Raw genomic sequence first — 19,562 nt, 5'->3', positions numbered from 1 at the left:
GTGTAAGGGTAACTTGGGGGTGGGGGGTAAAGAGTTGGGCTGTTCTATATAAGATGAAAAATGAACACTCTTCCCAGAATGACTGGAGGGCCGGAAGCTGCAGGTAGCGTGCCTCAGAAGGACTCCAGCTTTTCTATAAAGCTACACATTAATGCTCTTGGGCTACATAAAACTCCTGAAGAGAAAGAACAGATGATACACCAAGGCAGAGCAGAGCTACACCTTCCAAAGAGGCCATTTTCTCCAGGTGAACTGATCTCTGTAACCTGGAGATCAGTTGTAATAGCAGGAGATCTCCAGCCACCATCTGGAGGTTGGCAACCCTATTGATTGGACATCTTCCCAGAGCAGAAAGAGTTTTGGATACATCCCCATAGTCTGGATTCCACTCTATGGACCCAAGAAGGAAAGGCAACAGGAACTGAGTTTAGGAATGGCCAAGTGTGCTAGAGGAAATAAAGATCCAGTGAGTTCTAATGATGAGATGTGATTTAGAATTTGGAGATGAACTGAGATCTATTTAGCTTTATCACAAGAAAGAAATGAGCTGGAGCAGGAAATACTGGCATGAGCCCTGGCTAGTGAGCGTATTCTATGAGGTGATGAGCATAATATCTACATAACGGTCCCTTTGGGGAAATGGATTGAAATCCTTTCTTCCTGCTGGCAGAGAATGCCCTTCATTCATTGGTCACATCGCTGCTTTCCTTCATCTTGTTGATCATTGATAAGCATTCACTTACTGCAAGCTTCTTGTCACTTACAAAGGCCATCTTGGCGAGCTAATAATGCACTATTCCGCTGGGTTGATTTCCTTACAGATCCTTTCTGTCTAAGATAGGGAAAAGTTATTAGAGAGATTAGATGGCTGGGAGTAAAATTTATCTCCTGCCTAACCTCAGTGGGTTTACTCTGGGGACAGAGTTGGCGCCTTATCAGTAAGCAATGAGGAAAAGAGAGAGAGGGAGGGAGAGAGAGAATTAGAATTATGTCAAGCATGAGGAAGCTGATGTGACTTTTTCTGCCCAAATAAAATCAGCATTGGCATAAGGATAGGGCAATAGCAATTAAAGAGGGATACAGTCACACTGCAAGAAGTTTTATACCGAAAATCCAAACAATCTCCAAAGCAGTTGAGTAGATGGACTTGGGAACTAAGGTGTTTGGTACCATGTCTTTCTACATTCATATGTTTCTATTAAGGAATGGAAACCTTAAGGAATATGGAATGGTTTCTTCAGTGAGATGTCAATCAGTAATCTCATACCACGATGTAAAAGTGTTTTTACCATTGTTGTGGCATCATTTACTGCATGGCATTCACAGGCATCCCCACAAATATGCATTCTTGGCTTTTTTTTCTCCAACTGGGTGCTTTTTCATTACTTGTAGTAATAGCAACCTAGATAGCCAAAGAACCACCTTATTCCACATGGATCTGCCCATGAATGGAAATCTTCTCTGTGTTGCTTGCCTTCACAGGTGAAATGGGCAGCTGCTTGAAAGAGGGTCTTTTTGTGATGGTGCTCAAACTTAATCATTCATACCCGAGAGGAAGGTCTGCCTGATGCTAAAGTAATGCCATGTAAAGTTCACCATTGGATCCAGTTTTAATGCTGTTCATCAGAACAGCCAGATTCTAGTCCAACTGTACCTTAGAGACCAACAAGATTTTGGGGGTATAAGCTTTCAAGAGTCAAAGCTCCTTTCATCAGATACCCAGATCTCTGATGCTACTCATTATTGAGTTTAACTCACAGCAGCAACTTTATAAGGTATGCTTTTATGGCCAGTTTATTCTTTTCTTTTCCAATTTGTATTTTAGATCTGTACGTATTTCTTTTTTTATAAACTTTCTAGAGGGTTGTATGTCAAAAGACAGGCTATAAATTATCTGACTCAAACCAATTAATTATGCATTTGCTCCAATTTCAATGTGTGTATCACTAATGAGCTGTTTTGATCATTCCTAGATGGAATAACTTCTAAGGGTCTTAACAAGCCACCACGTTTCCATAACCTGTGTCATGAATAATACCCAACATCAGGAGCACATCTTTGCTTTCTTGTTGCCAGTTCTTCTGATCATTAAAGATTAACTTTCTCTAACAAGTAGAATAATTCCAGTCACTGTAAGCTACTTTTCAAGAGCACCTCATCAGGAAGTGGCAGTCACATGCTATGTTCTCTGTCTTGCACCTGTGGAATGTCAACCCTCAGTAGCCATTAGCATCAAGCCAAACTTCACTTGGCACTGAGAACACACTGTGCTATGTATGACCCTTGAACAAAAGTGTACAGGGAAATGAGCTGTCCAGGCTGGTTGGCTGCATATTACAGAGAACAATCTTGAATACTGACCATCTTTCAGAAGTGTTAGAAAACCTTATTAGTGGTGAATTTGGCTGTAGAATTTGTTCTGATTTACCAATGCTGCAAGCTTTCGGTAGTTCATTTAGCAGACTAAGGGTGTCCTCCGAAGCCTTGCCTATGAACAGTTAAGGATGGAAACTGGTGTATTTTGTCAGTATATCTGACAATACACTTCAGCAAAACTATGTTGGTGCTGGGCGGTTGTAGCTCTGGCGCCAGCATAGGAATGGGCAGCATCAGGGTAATGTCAGAGCAGACTGAGGATCTGTTGACATCCTAGAATTGAGGAGTAGAATACGAGGGTTGCTGGGATGGATAGGCACTGGTGGCACTGATGGACACCCTGACTAGCAGAAGCATGGTGCTTGGGGGCTTGCCGTTCAAAATGATTGGCATGTGGAGCAGCCAACCAGCATGAGTGGCTCATCCCAAGTAATTATGTCTGACGGTGAAAATTATGTTAGCTGGAATCTCATTCCAGGGCTGCCTGATAGCTATCCCCATGTAAGGCTCAACTGAGGAATGTTTGCTATGCTATGCGATGCCTATGTATTTTCCAGATGCTATGCTTTTCTCTATAGTCTCCCTGCCCTGGTATATGACTGGTGTTAACACCAGGGCTGCTGGGAGGTTTCTAACACCCTGTGGTATGCATTGTTCCTGTGTACCCAGCTGAATATGTGGCTAGAAGACTGTTCTTGAGTCCATAAAGTGCAGGTTCTCATAAGGCCTTTTCCTTCTGTTTTGCTGCTAATTGGTCTATTGGTCCAAAGGTGTGTTTTGGATTCTTGCTAACAACTTCCTAGATGGGATTCACAGGCATGGCCCTTGTTTGCCATAATGGTGGCCTTTTCTCAGCGAGCTACTGGGCTGGGTCAAGAAACCCTCATCTGACTGTGGTGTAGTGGTGAAGAGTGGTGCACTCTAATCTGGTGAACTGGGTTTGTTTCCTCACTCCAGCACATGAAGCCAGCTGGGTGACCTTGGGCTAGTCACAGTTCTCTCAGAGTTCTCTCCAACCTATCTCACAAGATGCCTGTTGTGGGAAGAGTAGGAAAGGTGATTGTAAGCCGCTTTGAGACTCCTTAAAGGTAGAGAAAAGTGGGGTATAAAAAACTCTTCTTCTTCTCCTTCTCCTTGTTCTTCTTCTCCATTGTAGCTGCTTACACGGTGTTATGAAATGGAACTAGAGAAGACACCATTTACACAGGTAAAGCTGCGTTATATTCAGTCAAGCAATTGTATCTCCTTCAGAACCTTGGCTGCAGTGCCAGCATAACAGTGGCAACACAGTGCCATTCTATGAGCTGCACTGCAACCGAAGTATGCTGAGACAGGGCGTGATAGGAACCATGCCGGAGTCCATGGCACTGCCACCAGCACAGCTGTAAGTAGCAGGTCATGATGCAGCCAGTTGCCGCCATCCAGTGCATCACAGGCCCCCACCTCACTTTGGAGCTGTACAGATGTGGGGGCCAGCAAATGACAGGGAGCTCTGCTCACCCCTGGGACCAGTAGAGAGACATCAGCCACTGAAAAATTAACACAAGATACTGGGGAGCTACCAGTGCGCCCCATGTCTCCCCATCCCTTGGGCAGTGACATCATTACCACATAGGTGTGAGGGAGCTGAATCTTGCCCTGCTGAGAATATTCCCTCCCATCTCCATCTGTGTTCACCTGTGTAGCGACTATGCCAGCATGATGCATAGTGGCCAGCTCCATTGCTAAATCCAAAATGCCAGCATTTTCATTAGCATCTTAAACAGTTTTCTCTCACAGCAGCTGCCTTATACTGAGTTAGATCATTGGCTTGTCTACTTAGACTGGCAGCAGATATCCAGGGCCTCAGGGTCGTTCACTCCATCTGCTACCTGATTCTTTAACATAAAGATGCCAAGTATTGAACCTAGGATATCTGCATACAAAGTAGATTCTCTACAATTGATGCTATTCCTCTGGCAAGTTATCCTGTGAAAGTCCCATTCAAATGAAGGGGGATAGTACAAGTGAATACTAAGGGAGTGGATATTTCACAGTGGCCATTTTTGCATGGTAATTAGCAGCGCGTCCCAGGCTGAATTTCCCCGCATATTTTTTTGAATTTTTCATGCTGAACCATCATTCCGGAAGTGACTGCGAAGTCGGCGCATACCTGCTTCGTATTACTAAAGAGCCCATTTAATGCGACCTTTGGTGTTTGCCTCAAAGAATCCCCCTCAAGGAACCATGCAAAACAATAGCGGCCTGTTAGCTATGCACATGCTAATGGCTATGCAAACAGGACACCAAGTTTGGAGGGGTAGTTAATACCCCAGAGGGTAGGGTCAGAGTTCAGAATGACCTCGATAGACTGGAGAGCTGGGCCATAAGCAATAAAATGGATTTCAATAGGGAGAAGTGTAAAGTACTTCACCTAGGCAGAAACAACATAAGGCACAGGTACAGGATGGGAGAGAGTTGGCTTGACAACAGTACATGTGAAAGAGATCTGGGAGTCTTAGTGGACCACAAACTGAACATGAGTCAACAGTGTGACTGCAGAGTGTGGAGTAACTCTGCTTAGACCTAGCACCCTGAGCCTGCAGGTCCACTCAGCTCTGCAACATCTAAGAACTTCTCCAGAATTTGTTCTTTTCAGTGCTGGTTTCTACCTTCTTAACTTTGTATATGTGTATTTGTTAGTGTTTTTTCTTCTTGTTGTTAATACTTAATCTTTAGTAGTTAGAATCTTTGTATATATCTGTAAATATCTGAAGCTTGGGCACTGCAGCACCTACGGCAGAAAAGACTGCCTTCAAAAGATATTGCTGCTGCTGTGAAGCCAGGTTACCATCTACAAACAGCCACTCCTGTTGATTTTTGTCTGGGTGAATGTCACAAGATTGAAACTTGCACTCTCTGCCTCAGATTTAGCAGACAAACCAGAAAGAACATATTCTATTAACTCCAAGACAACCTCTGAGGGGCCCTCAGAGAATATGGAGGGGGCCTCAAACTTGTCTTCTCCCATGGCTGTTCCAGTCTCCTTGAGGGGCAGTTGAAAGTTTATTAGAATAGAGATCCTTTTCTATAGAAAATGAAATAAAAAGACTGTTCAGCTAAATTCTGAAGAACTTGTTTTGCTGACTCCCAAAATGGATCCCATAGGCCTTATAAAATGGAAGTAGGGATGTTAAGCAAGCTCCTGATCACCATATTAGGTTTTTAGCCCCCTCCCCACAAGAGTTAATGGGCTTTTGTAACAGACAAATGTTTGCAAATTCTTTTTCTGAAGGACTAGAATGTTTATCTTACGCTTTGGAAATTTTAATCAGCCATGCATTTTCAAGATTAGAGCACTGGTCTCTTACCTTTAAAAAATCAGGATTTACACATTGTACTGCCCTTGCATTTGCAGGAATATTTTAAAAGAAATTGAACCAGCAGGCTTTTCGGCTCTCAGATAAATGGGGGGAAATTATCAAATCAGAAATAACAACTGGTATTTAATGGCAGTGTAAAACAGAGCATTTTAAAAGTTCTGATTAGAAAGTCTTCCTCTTTCAGTGGTTTCAGATTTGCTCAATTTTACTATGCCTGTAATTTTCCTGTCTGTGAAGGGGGGGGGAGGAAGAGACAAATCATAGCCTAGTATTTATAAATGCATTTAAAAATTACAAAATGGTCCTTTTGTGCCTGCTTTCTACATCATCAAGGAGAAAAAGCACCCACAGAAGCACTCTCTTTGTCTTTGCGTCTCACCTATAATATGCTGATCAGTTTCCCTGTGGATCCATGTTGCTATTCAAATTGTTGTTTGTTTTCTTGATAATTGCACCTAGCGTAGATCAAATTATCTCTATAGCTCTTCTGAATACACAGAGATAGGAAACCAATGCTCTCCTGTTTTTATCCTTCTGAACATAGATTGCAAGGTCTTTTGCAGGAAGTGTTAAAATAAGCCCCCTCCTCCGACTCATTTTACACGCCTTTGCAATCTCATGAACTTTAAATTCCTGATCACCCATCATTGGAACAAAGACTACATAAAATGTGTATGAGCTGCCAAACAGAACTTTCCTCTCTGTATTGAAAAGCAATGTGATATAGTGATTAGATGTTGAAGTGGGATCTGGGTTCAAATCCTAATGTTCAAACTTTTAGTCTGTCATGAAGCTTGTTGGGTGACTTTAGGCCTTTGACAGCCCATTCCTGAGCTGAAGCGTATGGGGACGGCAAGGAAGAGGCACAGCGGTGCCTATTCCTAAGCCGATTCTCGTACGCCGTTAAACAACAAAAAAAAAAACCCCGCTTTGCAGCTTTTTTTTTTTGTTTGTTTAACTGGGGCCTTTTGCAGGCACAGCACTGCCATTCCTGGTACTGGCGGAAGTGGCCGAAAGGGGGTAGGAAGCCACCTAACCGGCGGCTCCTCCCCCTGGCCAGCCCCCAGAACACCTCCCTGCGCCGGCGGGGCCTCTCTACGCTGCTGCCAGCGCCACAGAGAGGCCGCGCCGGCAGAGGGGCGAGATGCGGTCCCACAACACTCACCCGCCGGCAGGACTGGCCTCGCTGCCGGCGTAAGTACGTGTAATCATGCGATTATATGTACTTACGCTGGCGGCAAGGTCATGCCGCCTCCTAAAGTGTTTCGGCCCAATGCTCAGGAATGGGCTGTTAATCTGCTTCAACCTAACCTACCTCACCAGGTGAGGATAAAATCGAGAAGGGGAGAATGATCGAGTGATGAACTTACTAGATGGTGGGAATGCTGTTAACGTTGTTTACCTTGATGCCATTAAAGCTTTTGACAGGGTCCCACGTTATGTTCTGATAGGTAAGCTGGAGCACTCCAGACTAGACTCTAGGATAGTTTGGTGGACAGGGAACTGGTTGGAGAACCACACCCAAAGAGTAGCTGCCAATTGCATTTCATCTGATTGGAGGGAGGTGTCCAGTGGGGCGCTACAGGGCCCGATTTTGGGCCTGGTACTTTTCAGTGTTTCTTATCATTGATCTAGATGAGGGGGTGGAGGGACTACTCATTAAATTTGCAGATGACACCAAACTGGGAGGAGTAGTGAACACCCTGGAAGATAATGATAGAATTCAATGAGATCTGAACACACTGGGAAAGTGGGTGGATGTGAACAAGGTGCAATTCAACAAGAACAAGTGCAGAATTTTACATCTGGGTAACAAAATTAAAAAGCATGCATAGTGGATGGTGGATATACTTTTGGGTAGCAGCTCCTTAGAGGAATGGGGTGAGTGAAAATGCATTATTAATTAGGACTAGCACAACTTAGAAATATCCTGAAATTATGACGTTCTTTGTCTCCCCATCCTTGCTGCATGTCATTGGACTGCATTATCATTGGCTGCCTTTGGAGGGTTGGGAAACTTAAAACAAAGCATTTGACAGCTTATGTTTTAAAACAAACTGACTATTCTAATTGTACCAGGAGAGTAAACCATGACCTGAAATAAAGAATCTGTCAAAAGACTGTGATGTGATTAATTTGATCTTAATGATCAAGAAAAAGCAATCTGCAATGAATACAACGTAAAACAAAATATGAACCCAGGGATGTCAGGCTGTAAGGCAGGAATGCTTTAAAGGCAAGAAGCAAAGAAACACAGATGATGTTTATTTTATCCAGCATCATTTTAATAATACCCATAACATCAAAAGGTGGATTCACATACGACTTTTACTAGTTTCATATCTCAACAGGATAATGTGATGAATTAAGCACGTTCAGGTCAGATCACTTAAAATGGGGCAGCAAAGCAAATACAAAAACGAGAGCATTTTCTAAACCCAGATTGGAAAGAACAGATCCTAAGGTGATTTGGGTAGTAGAGGGGAGCAGCATTTTTTAAACTCTCATATCTTTCTCCCTTCACAGCAGACAACTCTTGGACAGTTCCACAGCATATGCACCAAGACTCTTTTTTTCTTTGTTGCCCTGCCAAAAAGATGACAGCAAATAAAGCCCTTTTATCTTGCTCAACCTCAATGATTTCCCATGGATTTCGAGCAAAATCTTCTGTTCCATCAGCATATCTTGAGCCCCCAGAGCCGTTTCGAATAAACTGTGCTGTAACCAATCATCGGGATTCACTGAAGACCTCTAACTGTAAAAGATTGGATTCCTGTATTTCACACACACACAAACATTGGGCTACATAGATAAATTTCCATGCAGTTCTACTGCAGAAATTTGAATGTGCTCTTTTAGTTATGCTGTACATCTCACTGGCAATCCATGCTAGACAGAGAAAGAGGGCACCACTGTATATGTGCTATTTAGGAGTTAGGTCAGGGTGCCTAAATATTGAATACCTACTGTGTCATGGTAGCTCACTGGATGACCTTGGGTCATTCCCTCTCTCTCAGACAAACCTGCTTCAAAGGATTGTTTTTTGTCTAGACAAAATGGAGAAGGGGAGAGTGATGTTGGTAAGCCAATTTTGGTCCCTACTGGGGAGAAAAGCAGGGTATAAATATCTAAATAAACAAATCAATCAACCAGCTGTTCAAATTTTGGACACTAAAATTTCCCTTTAGAAATTTGACTTTCTGGGATATTGTTAAAGCACTTAAATCTTAATTCATTTGGTTGAATTGTAAGGCAATAGTATGATAATCAACATGTTCAAATCAATTTGTTGACTTGTGCTGCTCCTAACATTTCTTAATTTAAAAGTCTCCTATGTTAATAATGTTGGGGAAAAACAGAACGAGTAAATATGCTTAACACAATTAATGCTAACACAATTAGGCTAGCACTTTTAAGGTTAAATACATTCCAACAACATGGGATTTCAGCAAAAAACAAGTCAACAACCATAGTAGCTACTATAAATAGTCAAATTTTTAAGATCAACAAAACACTTATAAGTCATAAATAGTGTAAAAGCTAAAACAATCAGTCGAGAGCACTGAAAACACCAGGCAACAAAATTAAACATTAGCAAAAGCCGGGAAAATACAAACGTCTTCAACTGTCACTTAAAATTCATGACAATAGATGACAGGCTAAAAGATGCAGGAAGGAGGTTCCAAAAAAAAGCTACCACCTTGGAGATAGATCATATGGGCAGCCATGTTAGTCTGTAGCAATATAAAAGAGCAAGAGTCCAGTAGCACCTTAAAGACTAACAAAATTTCGGGCAGGGTATGAGCGTTTGTGAGTCACAGGTCACTTCTTCAGATACCTTCAGATATCTGAAGAAATAAACTGTGACTTATGAAATAAATTATCTGAAAAAGCTCATACCCTGCCAGAAATTTTGTTAGTCTTGAAAGTGCTTCTGGACTCTTGCTCCTTTCTATTACTACCTTGAAGAAAGTTATGTCTCTGGTAACCTCCTACCTTACTTCTGAAGGTGGGACTACACAAGATTATGATTGCAGGTACTTAGTGCACTGATATGGGAGCAGGTGGTCTTAGATGATTTGGAAGAATGATGTAACCTTTGATTATTTGGAAAAATAGTGTATGTATGATAGGTGTCTATTATGTAAGATTAAGATATAATACTTCAATAGGCAATGGCAAACCACCTCTGAACATCTCTTGTCTTGAAAACAGTAAGAGGTCACCATAATTTGGTTGAGACTTGACGGGCGGGGGATGTGTGTTAAAAATGTCTCATGTTGAACTTATTTTCTTACCAAATAGCCCAAGAACTGTGGTATATAAATGGTTTTCTATTGTGTATTCCATTCAGTGCATTGGTGAATCTTTTTGTTCCTGATACATATCTGCAATTTTAGCTGCACCACAGGCATTACAGGCTGTGATAAATATATAGGGCTATGATACAAAGAGAGCTGCCCTATATATAATGTTTCGAGCATTTTTTCCCCACCAGCAACAAATCATAAAGTACAACAATGTCTCCATAGGCTGACACCAAACATGCACTGCAAATTCCCAATGTAAGTTTTGCCTTTTCATCTTGGCCGGGGATCAATTCATTAAAGCCATTTTGGAAAGCAGGAGGATCTGCCTTATTAAAGCTCCAGAAAGAAAATAAAACTGCAGGTGAAAACTCAATCTATCTTAATAATTGCCCTGCTATTTAGATGTTTGTAAATAAATGAGATAATCCTTCTTTCATGCTTTCGTGACTGATAGTGGCCGAAGCAAGGTGCGATTTGGTTTGTAAATATCCCTGGCAGAAGTGACAGCCTGGCGGAAATAATGAGCCCTACCTAGAAGCGAAGCAGGCAATTCTTTTCTTTCAGGATGACCAACAGTCTCGAGCCCAAGCGTTTACCCCACTGACGCACCAAAAGAGATGTTGCGGAGCCCAGAAATACCTTGTGATGCTTGACGTTACTGTTTGCCTTTTGAAAGTGCCCCAAACTTTCTTTTGGAAGCCAGCAAATTTACAGAGCATGGACACTTGGTGAAGATGCCTGCCTGCTGCATTTCCGTTGTTTCCTCTACCTGTCATTCACAGGCAGCAAGGTCATGCTTCCTTCGATTCCGCTCAACCTCCTAATATTGTTGCTAAAATATTCACTCTTGTGAAGATTCGGCAAGGAAATTAAAGTTTTTAAAAAATGAAAAAGATACACAACTTTGACAATGAATGTAAAGTTTTTACTTCCAGATATAGAATGTGTGTGTGTGTGTGTGTGTGTGTCTTCAAATTACTGCCAGAAGAATAAAGCTAGTGAATTAAAACTGCCCCATTTTCCCTCTTCTGCTGCAGCCACCATGGCCACAAACATTCTGCTTTCAGGGCTTAAAGGACCTTCAAGAACAGCATGGAAAGCAAAATGGGGATCTACAGTGGGAGGGAACAGGAAAAAGTGTGTTCCCTTCCTCCACCAGGAGGTTATATACTGTTATACTGTTATAAAGGCACATTTGGATCCAACCCATATAGGTTTAAGACCATAGATATTGTCAACCATGATTGACAACACAATCCTAAGGAGGGGAATAGGGTTGCCAGGTCCCTCTTCACAACCGGCGGGAGGTTTCTGGGGCAGAGCCTGAGGAGGGCGGGGTTTGGGGAAGGGACGGACTTCAATGCCATAGAGTCCAATTGCCAAAGCAGCCATTTTCTCCAGGTGAACTGATCTCTATTGGCTGGAGATTAGTTGTAATAGCAGATCTCCAGCTAGTACCTGGCAGTTGGCAACCCTAGTGATTATGGAACAACCTTCCTAGGGAGGGGCACCTGGCTTCCTCTTTTTCAGTGTTTAGGAGACAGTTGAAGATGGGTTTGTTTAGGACCACGTTTTATTAAGTTACTAGGTGTCCTGAATTGTGATTTTAATTTTTTAAATGTATTTCATGTATTATGTTTTATGTAATTTACCTATATTGTAAGCTGCCTTAAGTGCCATTAGGAAGAAAGGTGGCTAATAACTGTATTAAATAAATAAGAGGAGATCTGACTCTCCGCAAACAAAAGTTGCCATTCTCCTCTGCAGGAAACCTCCAATCAGGTCACAAATGAAACGAAGACAGTGAAAAACAACCTGAAGCCAATAAAATAAACAATCCATTTTAAACATCATAAAAAGGCATCGGGTTTTCCTCTTAGAACTTCTTTTGAAAGTGAAACGTATCTGTTGGTTGCCAATCCATCCAGCAGTTTTTAAAAAGTTTTTTCAAGACAACATTTCCATTCCAGGTTGCTTCATGTAACCCAATTTGGATCTCATCCACCCACAGTAGGGTTGTTGGGAGGGTGGGATTGGCCGCAATTGCCCGCCAATCCACTCAGCCACTCCAGGGTTGGGGCTGCATGTGCGCACAGGCGCACGCACGTAATGACAGCCCTTCCAGTTTTACTTCTGGAAGCGCCTCATCGCCACAGCTGACTTTGCACTCAAGCGCCCCAAATTCTGGGGTTTGAAAGTTAAATCAGCCATGGTGATGCAGTGCTTCTGGAAGTAAAACCAGAAGTGCCATCATCACATGCAAACATGGCCACTTCAGCCCTGCCCCTTAAAAAGCCTCCCACCGATTGGGGGGGGGGACTGGCAGCCCTAATCCACAGCAGGATTCAAACTCTGCTAGCATGCAGCTTTAGCCAGGTATTTGTTCATGAATGCATTTGTAAATTATTCTTGCCTAACTGATCTTACGTAAAGAATTTTTCCAAATTACATTCCAACAATGCAGACAGAATTGCGGGCAGTAAAGATAAAACCCATGGGAAAAGAGTTGATGCTTGCTATTCTGATATACCTCAATTGGTATAAATAATTCCATCCGTGTGTTCACACTTACACGGATAATGTTTTCTACCAGCACTCTTCCCCACCCACACAACCACTTCAGAGGATTCTCCTCTAATCCATGCACAATGATTTCCTTGCTGTCTCTTCTTGGGCGAGAGTTGCCTGCTGTTCTGACTGGTTAAACACCTCCCAAAATTCCTCCGTACTGGTAAGCAATTTCAGGTTGTCATCCGGCCTTTTTATCCAGCTGCTAAACTCTCTCTTGCAGCCTAGCCTGAGCCTCTTTCGCAGCTGCCAACACTTTCCCTTCCCCACTGTAACATCTCACTTCTTTCTCCTCCTTGGCACTGGGCCATTTCCTATAAACAGAAAAAAAGTGACATAATGGTAATGAGCAAGTTCTGGAGATCTGAGTACAGGCCCCTCTTCAAGCCTACATTCTATGGCTTTTCCTACTGTCCTCACTTAGGGTTGCCAGCTCTGAGTGGGACATATCTGGAGATTTTGGGGGTGGAGCCTTTGGAGGGCAGAGTTTGGAGAGTGGAGGGACTTCAATGCCATAGAGTCCAATTGTCAAAGTGGCCATTTTCTCCAGGTGAACTGATCTCTGTCGCCTGGAGATCAGTTGTAAAAGCAGATCTCCAGCAACCACCTGGAGGTTGGCAACCCTATCCTTAATGCATGGGCTTAAATGTGAGCCAGGGCTCCAATCCACATGCTTCTCACCTATGTTACATTTACTGCATTCCAGAAGTTGCTCTGTGGCAGTTTTCCAGCAGTTTTGAACTCTATCAGTCTGCAGAGACAGTCTGTTTTCACTTTCATCCACTTTGCTATACTCCTTTGTGCTACTCTAGTGTGTGCTAAATCCCGCACTACCTGGTCTTTTTCCATTACACCTTTCCAAGAGTTGCCTGGATCTTGTAAATATGTTCTGTGGTTAAATGTATTTTATAGTTAAGCACAGAGTTCAGACCTGGCTTATAAGGCTTCATAATAAAGGAGTGTGGTCCTCTGATCATATGTCAAGTAAATTTACTTTGTCATAATAATTTATATACCTTTCTATAATTCTATAATTTGTCGCAACCAGTGATCACCTCCACCCATCTGGAATTATGCAGTAAGGACTTCAGGTTAGAGCATTCAGCCAGCAAGCAGGCCTGAACCTTGGCATCTCTTTAGAAAATAAGCACTGATTATTGCCAATGGCACTGTTGGTGTTGTTAATTAAAGCACTTTGCTGAACAGTGTTCACCTTGCAAAAGGTGCCCTACAGAGAGTCATAAGGGTCTTTGCAGAGTTTACGGCACTAAACTGTGAATAATAATAAATTAGTAGAGATAAAAGATGGCCTTTGTTACCTACCAGTCATCAGCTGCTTACTCTGCACTGCATTGAACAGAGATCATTTCCTCAGCAGGCTCTCCACCATCCTATGCCTTTGAAGCCCCCAAATGGTCAGTCTTGTAGACCTCAAATGCCCTATCCAACAGCCTATTAAAACCCGCTTCCCCCACAAAAACAAACAAACAAAAAACCCGAAAAACATACAGGGATAGTTAAGCTAAATGGAACGTACTGTGTTTCCTTCACAGTCACTTTGACTACAGATAGGGTTGCCAGGCCCCTCTTTGCCATCAGCGGGAGGTTTTTGGGGTGGAGCCTGAGGAGGGCAGGGTTTGAGGAGGGGAGGGAATTCAGTGCCATAGAGTCCAATTGCCAAAGCGGCCATTTTCTCCAGGTGAACTGATCTCTATCGGCTGGAGATCAGTTGTAAAAGCAGGAGATCTCCAGCTAGTACCTGGAAGTGGGCAACCCTACCTATGGAGTCCCGGAGTTGAAAGTGACAGAGACTACTGCATAATTGCTATCTAATAAAACTCTGACATGATGATGTTAAATCCATTAGAATCCTCTCTGGCCTAGGAACTGGCAATCCTGCATGGAAGCCTTGTGGAGTCATTACTTGCAAAAATGGAAAACCCTGCCCTATTTGTCTTCTTTTCCATTTGAGGCCATCTGAGAATTAGAAGAGAGTCATAAAGAAAAGAAAGAAGGCCCCTTTTTTGCCTAGAGATGGAAAGATGTATTCAAAAGGCTGCCCGTTATCCCATTTCATGGACGAATCATCCAAGCGCTGTGCATTCTAACACCTGGTCTTCTGTAGAATGGCATGCAGTGGTTAGATGTTTATTTCTTTTGCAGAAAAGAAATGCATAAATTATTCCTACATTTAGATGTCAATGTTACAGTTAAGCGAGAGAAAGGGGATGATTGGCATCAGCTGGGAAACAGACCATGATGCATTGTACTACATTTAAACCTACGCCAGAAATAGCGAAATTAATTTAACGTGCCAGTAAGCCTCCCAGCTATGGAGAACAGTCATGTGTGCCCTGCGCTACCCCTATTTTCATTTCCTACCTAAATGAAAATAGATCTAGGGAAATGTTGAAGGTTACAGGCTGCCCGTATTATCCTGGCCTCCAGACTAAGCTGAAAGATGGCTAGAAAGCTATTATGGGTCAAAATGCCTGCCGAGGAAACAAAGCTTTAAATAAAGTTGTAATCGCTCGTGTAACTCTTATGTCACGTATCAGAGAACAGGAGCATATCCAAGGAATACAAAGAGCAGATGGCACCTTGACTAAGGGCATGTTTGCAGCATCTACTCACTTATCCCAGATTATTGCAACTGGAATAACTTCCATCGCTCAGTTATGACTCCATCATGAGCAGTAACTAGAAATAAATAAGTCTGACATAAAACTTTGCACAAAAGTAGGGACGTGCACTTTTTCAAATGTATAGGAGTTTAATCTCATACATGAAGTCAAACTGAGGTTTACAACAACAAATGGCTATTATGTCTTCTTGAGACTGTAGTCCCTGATAATGTGCACCTTCTGATCTAATGGAGCTGGACTGCCGGACACATCACAGTATCTATAAGCTTAATTTGTACTGCTGGATTCTCTCTTGATAGAGGGGTCTAGTTGAACAGCAGCAGACGTGTGAGGGGAGATCCTATCTAGTGCAAGTAAAGCTGCACTAAGGAATAGGGTTGCCAACCTCCAGGTGCTAGCTGGAGATCTCCGGCTATTACAACTGATCTCCAGCCGATAGAGATCAGTTCACCTGGAGAAAATGGCCGCTTTGGCAATTGGACTCTATGGCATTGAAGTCCCTCCCCTCCCCAAACCCTGCCCTTCTCAGGCTCTGCCCCCAAAATCTCCAGGTATTTTTCAATCCATACCTATTCTCTCCAGTATCAGAAGAGCGTGCCTATTATCTTAGGTGCTGTGGAACACAGGCAGGATGGTGCTGCTGCAGTCATCTTGTTTGTGGGCTTCCTAGAGGCACCTGGTTGGCCACTGTGTGAACAGACTGCTGGACTTGATGGCTTTTCTTATGTTCTTATGACCATCCTATCAACCAGCTCAGACAGACTCCACACCGTATGAACTGCAGGCACTTAGTTACAATGACTCACCTTCCCTTGTTACAAAGTTGAGAAATAATCTGCACTGAGCTTCTGCAAACCAGTTGTTCACAAGAATGACTCAGTTTATGGTGAAGGCTATCTGCACAGTGGAGGGAAAGGTGTCCCACCAACCCTCCATCCTCCTATGTCTGCAGCTCCAGTAAGTAAACATACGAACTGGAGTTTACAGTGTAATCCTAAACACAATTATATCTTTCTAAGCCCATAAAAGTGAATGGCCTTAGACTGGTGCAAGTCTATTTAGGATGGCACTGCAAATCTGTTAACATGAACTCTTGAAGATCATGTGCCATCAGTCTCACCTTAATTATCCAATTAATGATGTCTACAAATAGACAAACATGAAGTTTTAGTATCAGGTACCGTGCTACTTGCCCTGACCTGGATGGCCCAAGCTAGCCTGATCTCGTCAGATCTCAGATGCTAAGCAGGGTCAGCCCTGGTTAGTATTTGGATGGGAGACCACCAAGGAATTCCAGGGTTGCTGTGCAGAGGAAGGCACTGGCAAACCACCTCTATGAAAACCCCAAAAGGGGTCATCATAAGTCGGCTGTGACTTGAAGGCACTTTACATACACACACACCGTACTACTTAAATCATTAAAAATGTTCTTGCATTTACTTCATTGTTGTTCAGAATGCTAGTATGATTCTGATTAAACCATTGTGGAAATAGTCAAGTGTGAGGTGCCAAAATTTACAATGCAACCCTATGCAAAGTTACTCCCATCTATTCCCATTGAAATCAGTGGGATCAGATTGGAGGAAATCTGCAGAGGACTCCACTGTTTCTTCTATCAGAATGAAACTTTCATGAAAAAATTCCATATTGAAATTTGTAAGAGGCCAGCATATCATGGAGGCTTCGCAAGAAACCTGGCTCCTTGTCTACAACATAAACATTGCCTTAAAAATTATCTGGCTCTGTCTGCAGAATGTTCTTCTGCTAAGGTGACCTGCTAAGAAGGATTCACCCCAGAATGAATCCTCTGCCTTTTGTTTCCAGTACTAGTCTCTCCTTTAGGTTTTGTGCCTTGTTTCTACTTATCTTTTATCACAGTATCTATGACAGTGACACTATCTTTATGTATACTGATAGACTTGGAAGCCAGCAAAAAAAAAGATTGCCCTACGTCATGGAAATGGCACACAAAGTCTTTGTTACAGCAGCTATTATCATATTTGTCTAACTAGCAGAAGAAATCCATAAACCAGACTAAAGTAGCTGTTGAGAGAAGGACCTCTATCTCATAGGTAAAACACATGTTCTGCATACATGGGGGAGCATTTCCAAATAAAGGGTGTCAGGCTTCAGCAAATGCACAGCGTTTCAGGCAATAGAACTCAAATCCAGACAGGGCAGCGATTCAAGGATTTATTCCGAAAGTCAGTGATTTCAGTAAGGAGACGAGCAAGGCTGGAATACATGACTGGGGGAGAGAGGATACATATATAGAGCTGATACAATAGGGTACAGGAACAAAGAGACAATGTAGTCGTTTCCTGCCGGTAACAACTTAAGTAAAAATGAAACAGAAACAATTATGAGCAATCAGTGGAGGAGATGGCCGAGCTCTCGGCTTTGTGCGCGGGACCCCATATCAGATCGGAGATTTACATGGGCGGGTCCCAATACAATTGTAAATCCCTGGCCGGAGCCCGTGTGCAAAATGGGGGGGGGGAGGAATGCACGGAGAACTCCATCTTGTTCGTGGGGAAACCATCTTGTTTGGGAACGGAGCTGTCAGAAGCCCTATCTGACAAGGGTTCCACATAATGATTTAGAACATTAATCCATCTAATCACTATTGCCCCATTCTAGCTGAGAAAGGACGGCCTTGATAAGTCACTGCTAGTCCAGAAAGACCATATTTGAATAGATGGAACAGTTGTCCATAGGGTTGCCAGCTCTGGGTTGGGAAATACCTGGAGGTTTTGGGGGTGAAGCCTAGGGAAGGCAGGGTTTGGGGAGGGGAAGGACCTCAGCAGAGTATAATGCCATAGAGTCTACCCTCCAAAGCAGCCATTTTCTCCAGGGGAACTGATCTTGGTCGCCTGGAGATCAATTGTAATAGCTGGAGATCTCCAGGTGCCACCTGAAGGGTGGGAACCCTAGTTGTCCAGCTCAAGAAATTTTATATAAACTTTAGAGAATTTACAGGTTACAGAATATCATACAAAGAAGAGAGGCCAAGAGTTAAACTAGACACAATTTCATCTAACAAAACCACTCCTTAAGTACTTGGCTGGATCATGCATGCAGTGGAGAAGAGGGAGTTAATTGCAGTGTGAACAACTGTGGCCTTGAAGGGCCATGTTATGGTAAATGTTAAGAAGTGTAGCTTGAACTTCTCTGTGAATTAAACCATATCTGCACCGTACATCAACACCCTACCAATTATACCATATCATTTTGATTAATATGTGACCCACACAGAAAGCAGGATTAAACAAGGTGACCTGCGCTGGAAAAGGAGGGGGGACGCTTATCAGTGTTAGCAGAGGGAATTTTTTTGGAGGCTGGCTGGGGCTGTGAGAGAGGGAGGGAGGGAGCTTTGCCTGAATTCTCTAATTACTGCCTCTGGAGTCAGGAAGACATTATTTTCCAGAGGTCAGATTGCTGTCTGGGCCTGTAACTGCAGTGTGATTGCCTGTTAAGGATGGAGGACCAAGAGAATACTTTCCCCTCACAAACATTAGGAAGAGGTATAAGAGGGTAATAAACTTGACAACTTAAAAGGATACAGGAAGCCAGTTCACTTCATGCCTCTGGTTAGGGTTGCCAACTGCCAGGCAGTAGCAGGAGATCTCCTGCTAATACAACTGATCTCCAGCTGATAGAGATCAGATCGCCTGGAGAAAAATGGCCGCTTTGGCATTTGAACTCTATGGCATTGAAGTCCCTCCCCTCCCCAAAACCCGCCCTCCTTAGGCTCCGCCCCAAAAATTTCCCACCGGTGGCGAAGAGGGACCTGGCAACCCTACCTCTGGTACAGAACTTTCCTTCAGTTCAGCAGAAACTGCAGAAGAATACTAAGTTGGCCTTTCTTTTTTCCCCAGCTGCTTTGGCTGGAAAGAAAACAAAATCTTGAAAACATGGTAGTGAGTAGGATTATAGCTCAGGCTAGATTAGCCATTGGGCCATGTAAGCAAAAAAACAGGATGACTACTGGCAAATTAAGGTCCCATCATCTTTCTAGAGATTTTCAACATGAGTCTCTCTTCTGGGGCCCTTAAACTGTGAAGGTTTCCTGAAATGGAAACAGTGTCTCCTGATCACATTAAGGACCCAAACTACGGTTGCCATATATGTCCCGCACCAGAAGTGATGTCATCTCATTGCCAACAACTGCTCTGGTATTTGGGCAAAACTCTGTGCTAGAAGTCATTTTTACCATAGAGTTTTGCCCAAATACCAGAGCATCCCCGTGGTCACTGGCGATGTGATGACATCACTTCTGGTGCATGCCCAAAATGATGTTG

The sequence above is a fragment of the Euleptes europaea genome, chromosome 1 (genome assembly GCF_029931775.1).
Source record: "Euleptes europaea isolate rEulEur1 chromosome 1, rEulEur1.hap1, whole genome shotgun sequence".
Lineage (NCBI taxonomy): Eukaryota > Metazoa > Chordata > Lepidosauria > Squamata > Sphaerodactylidae > Euleptes > Euleptes europaea.
The sequence above is the reverse complement of the archived record's forward strand: the minus strand, read 5'-3'. Positions refer to the sequence as shown.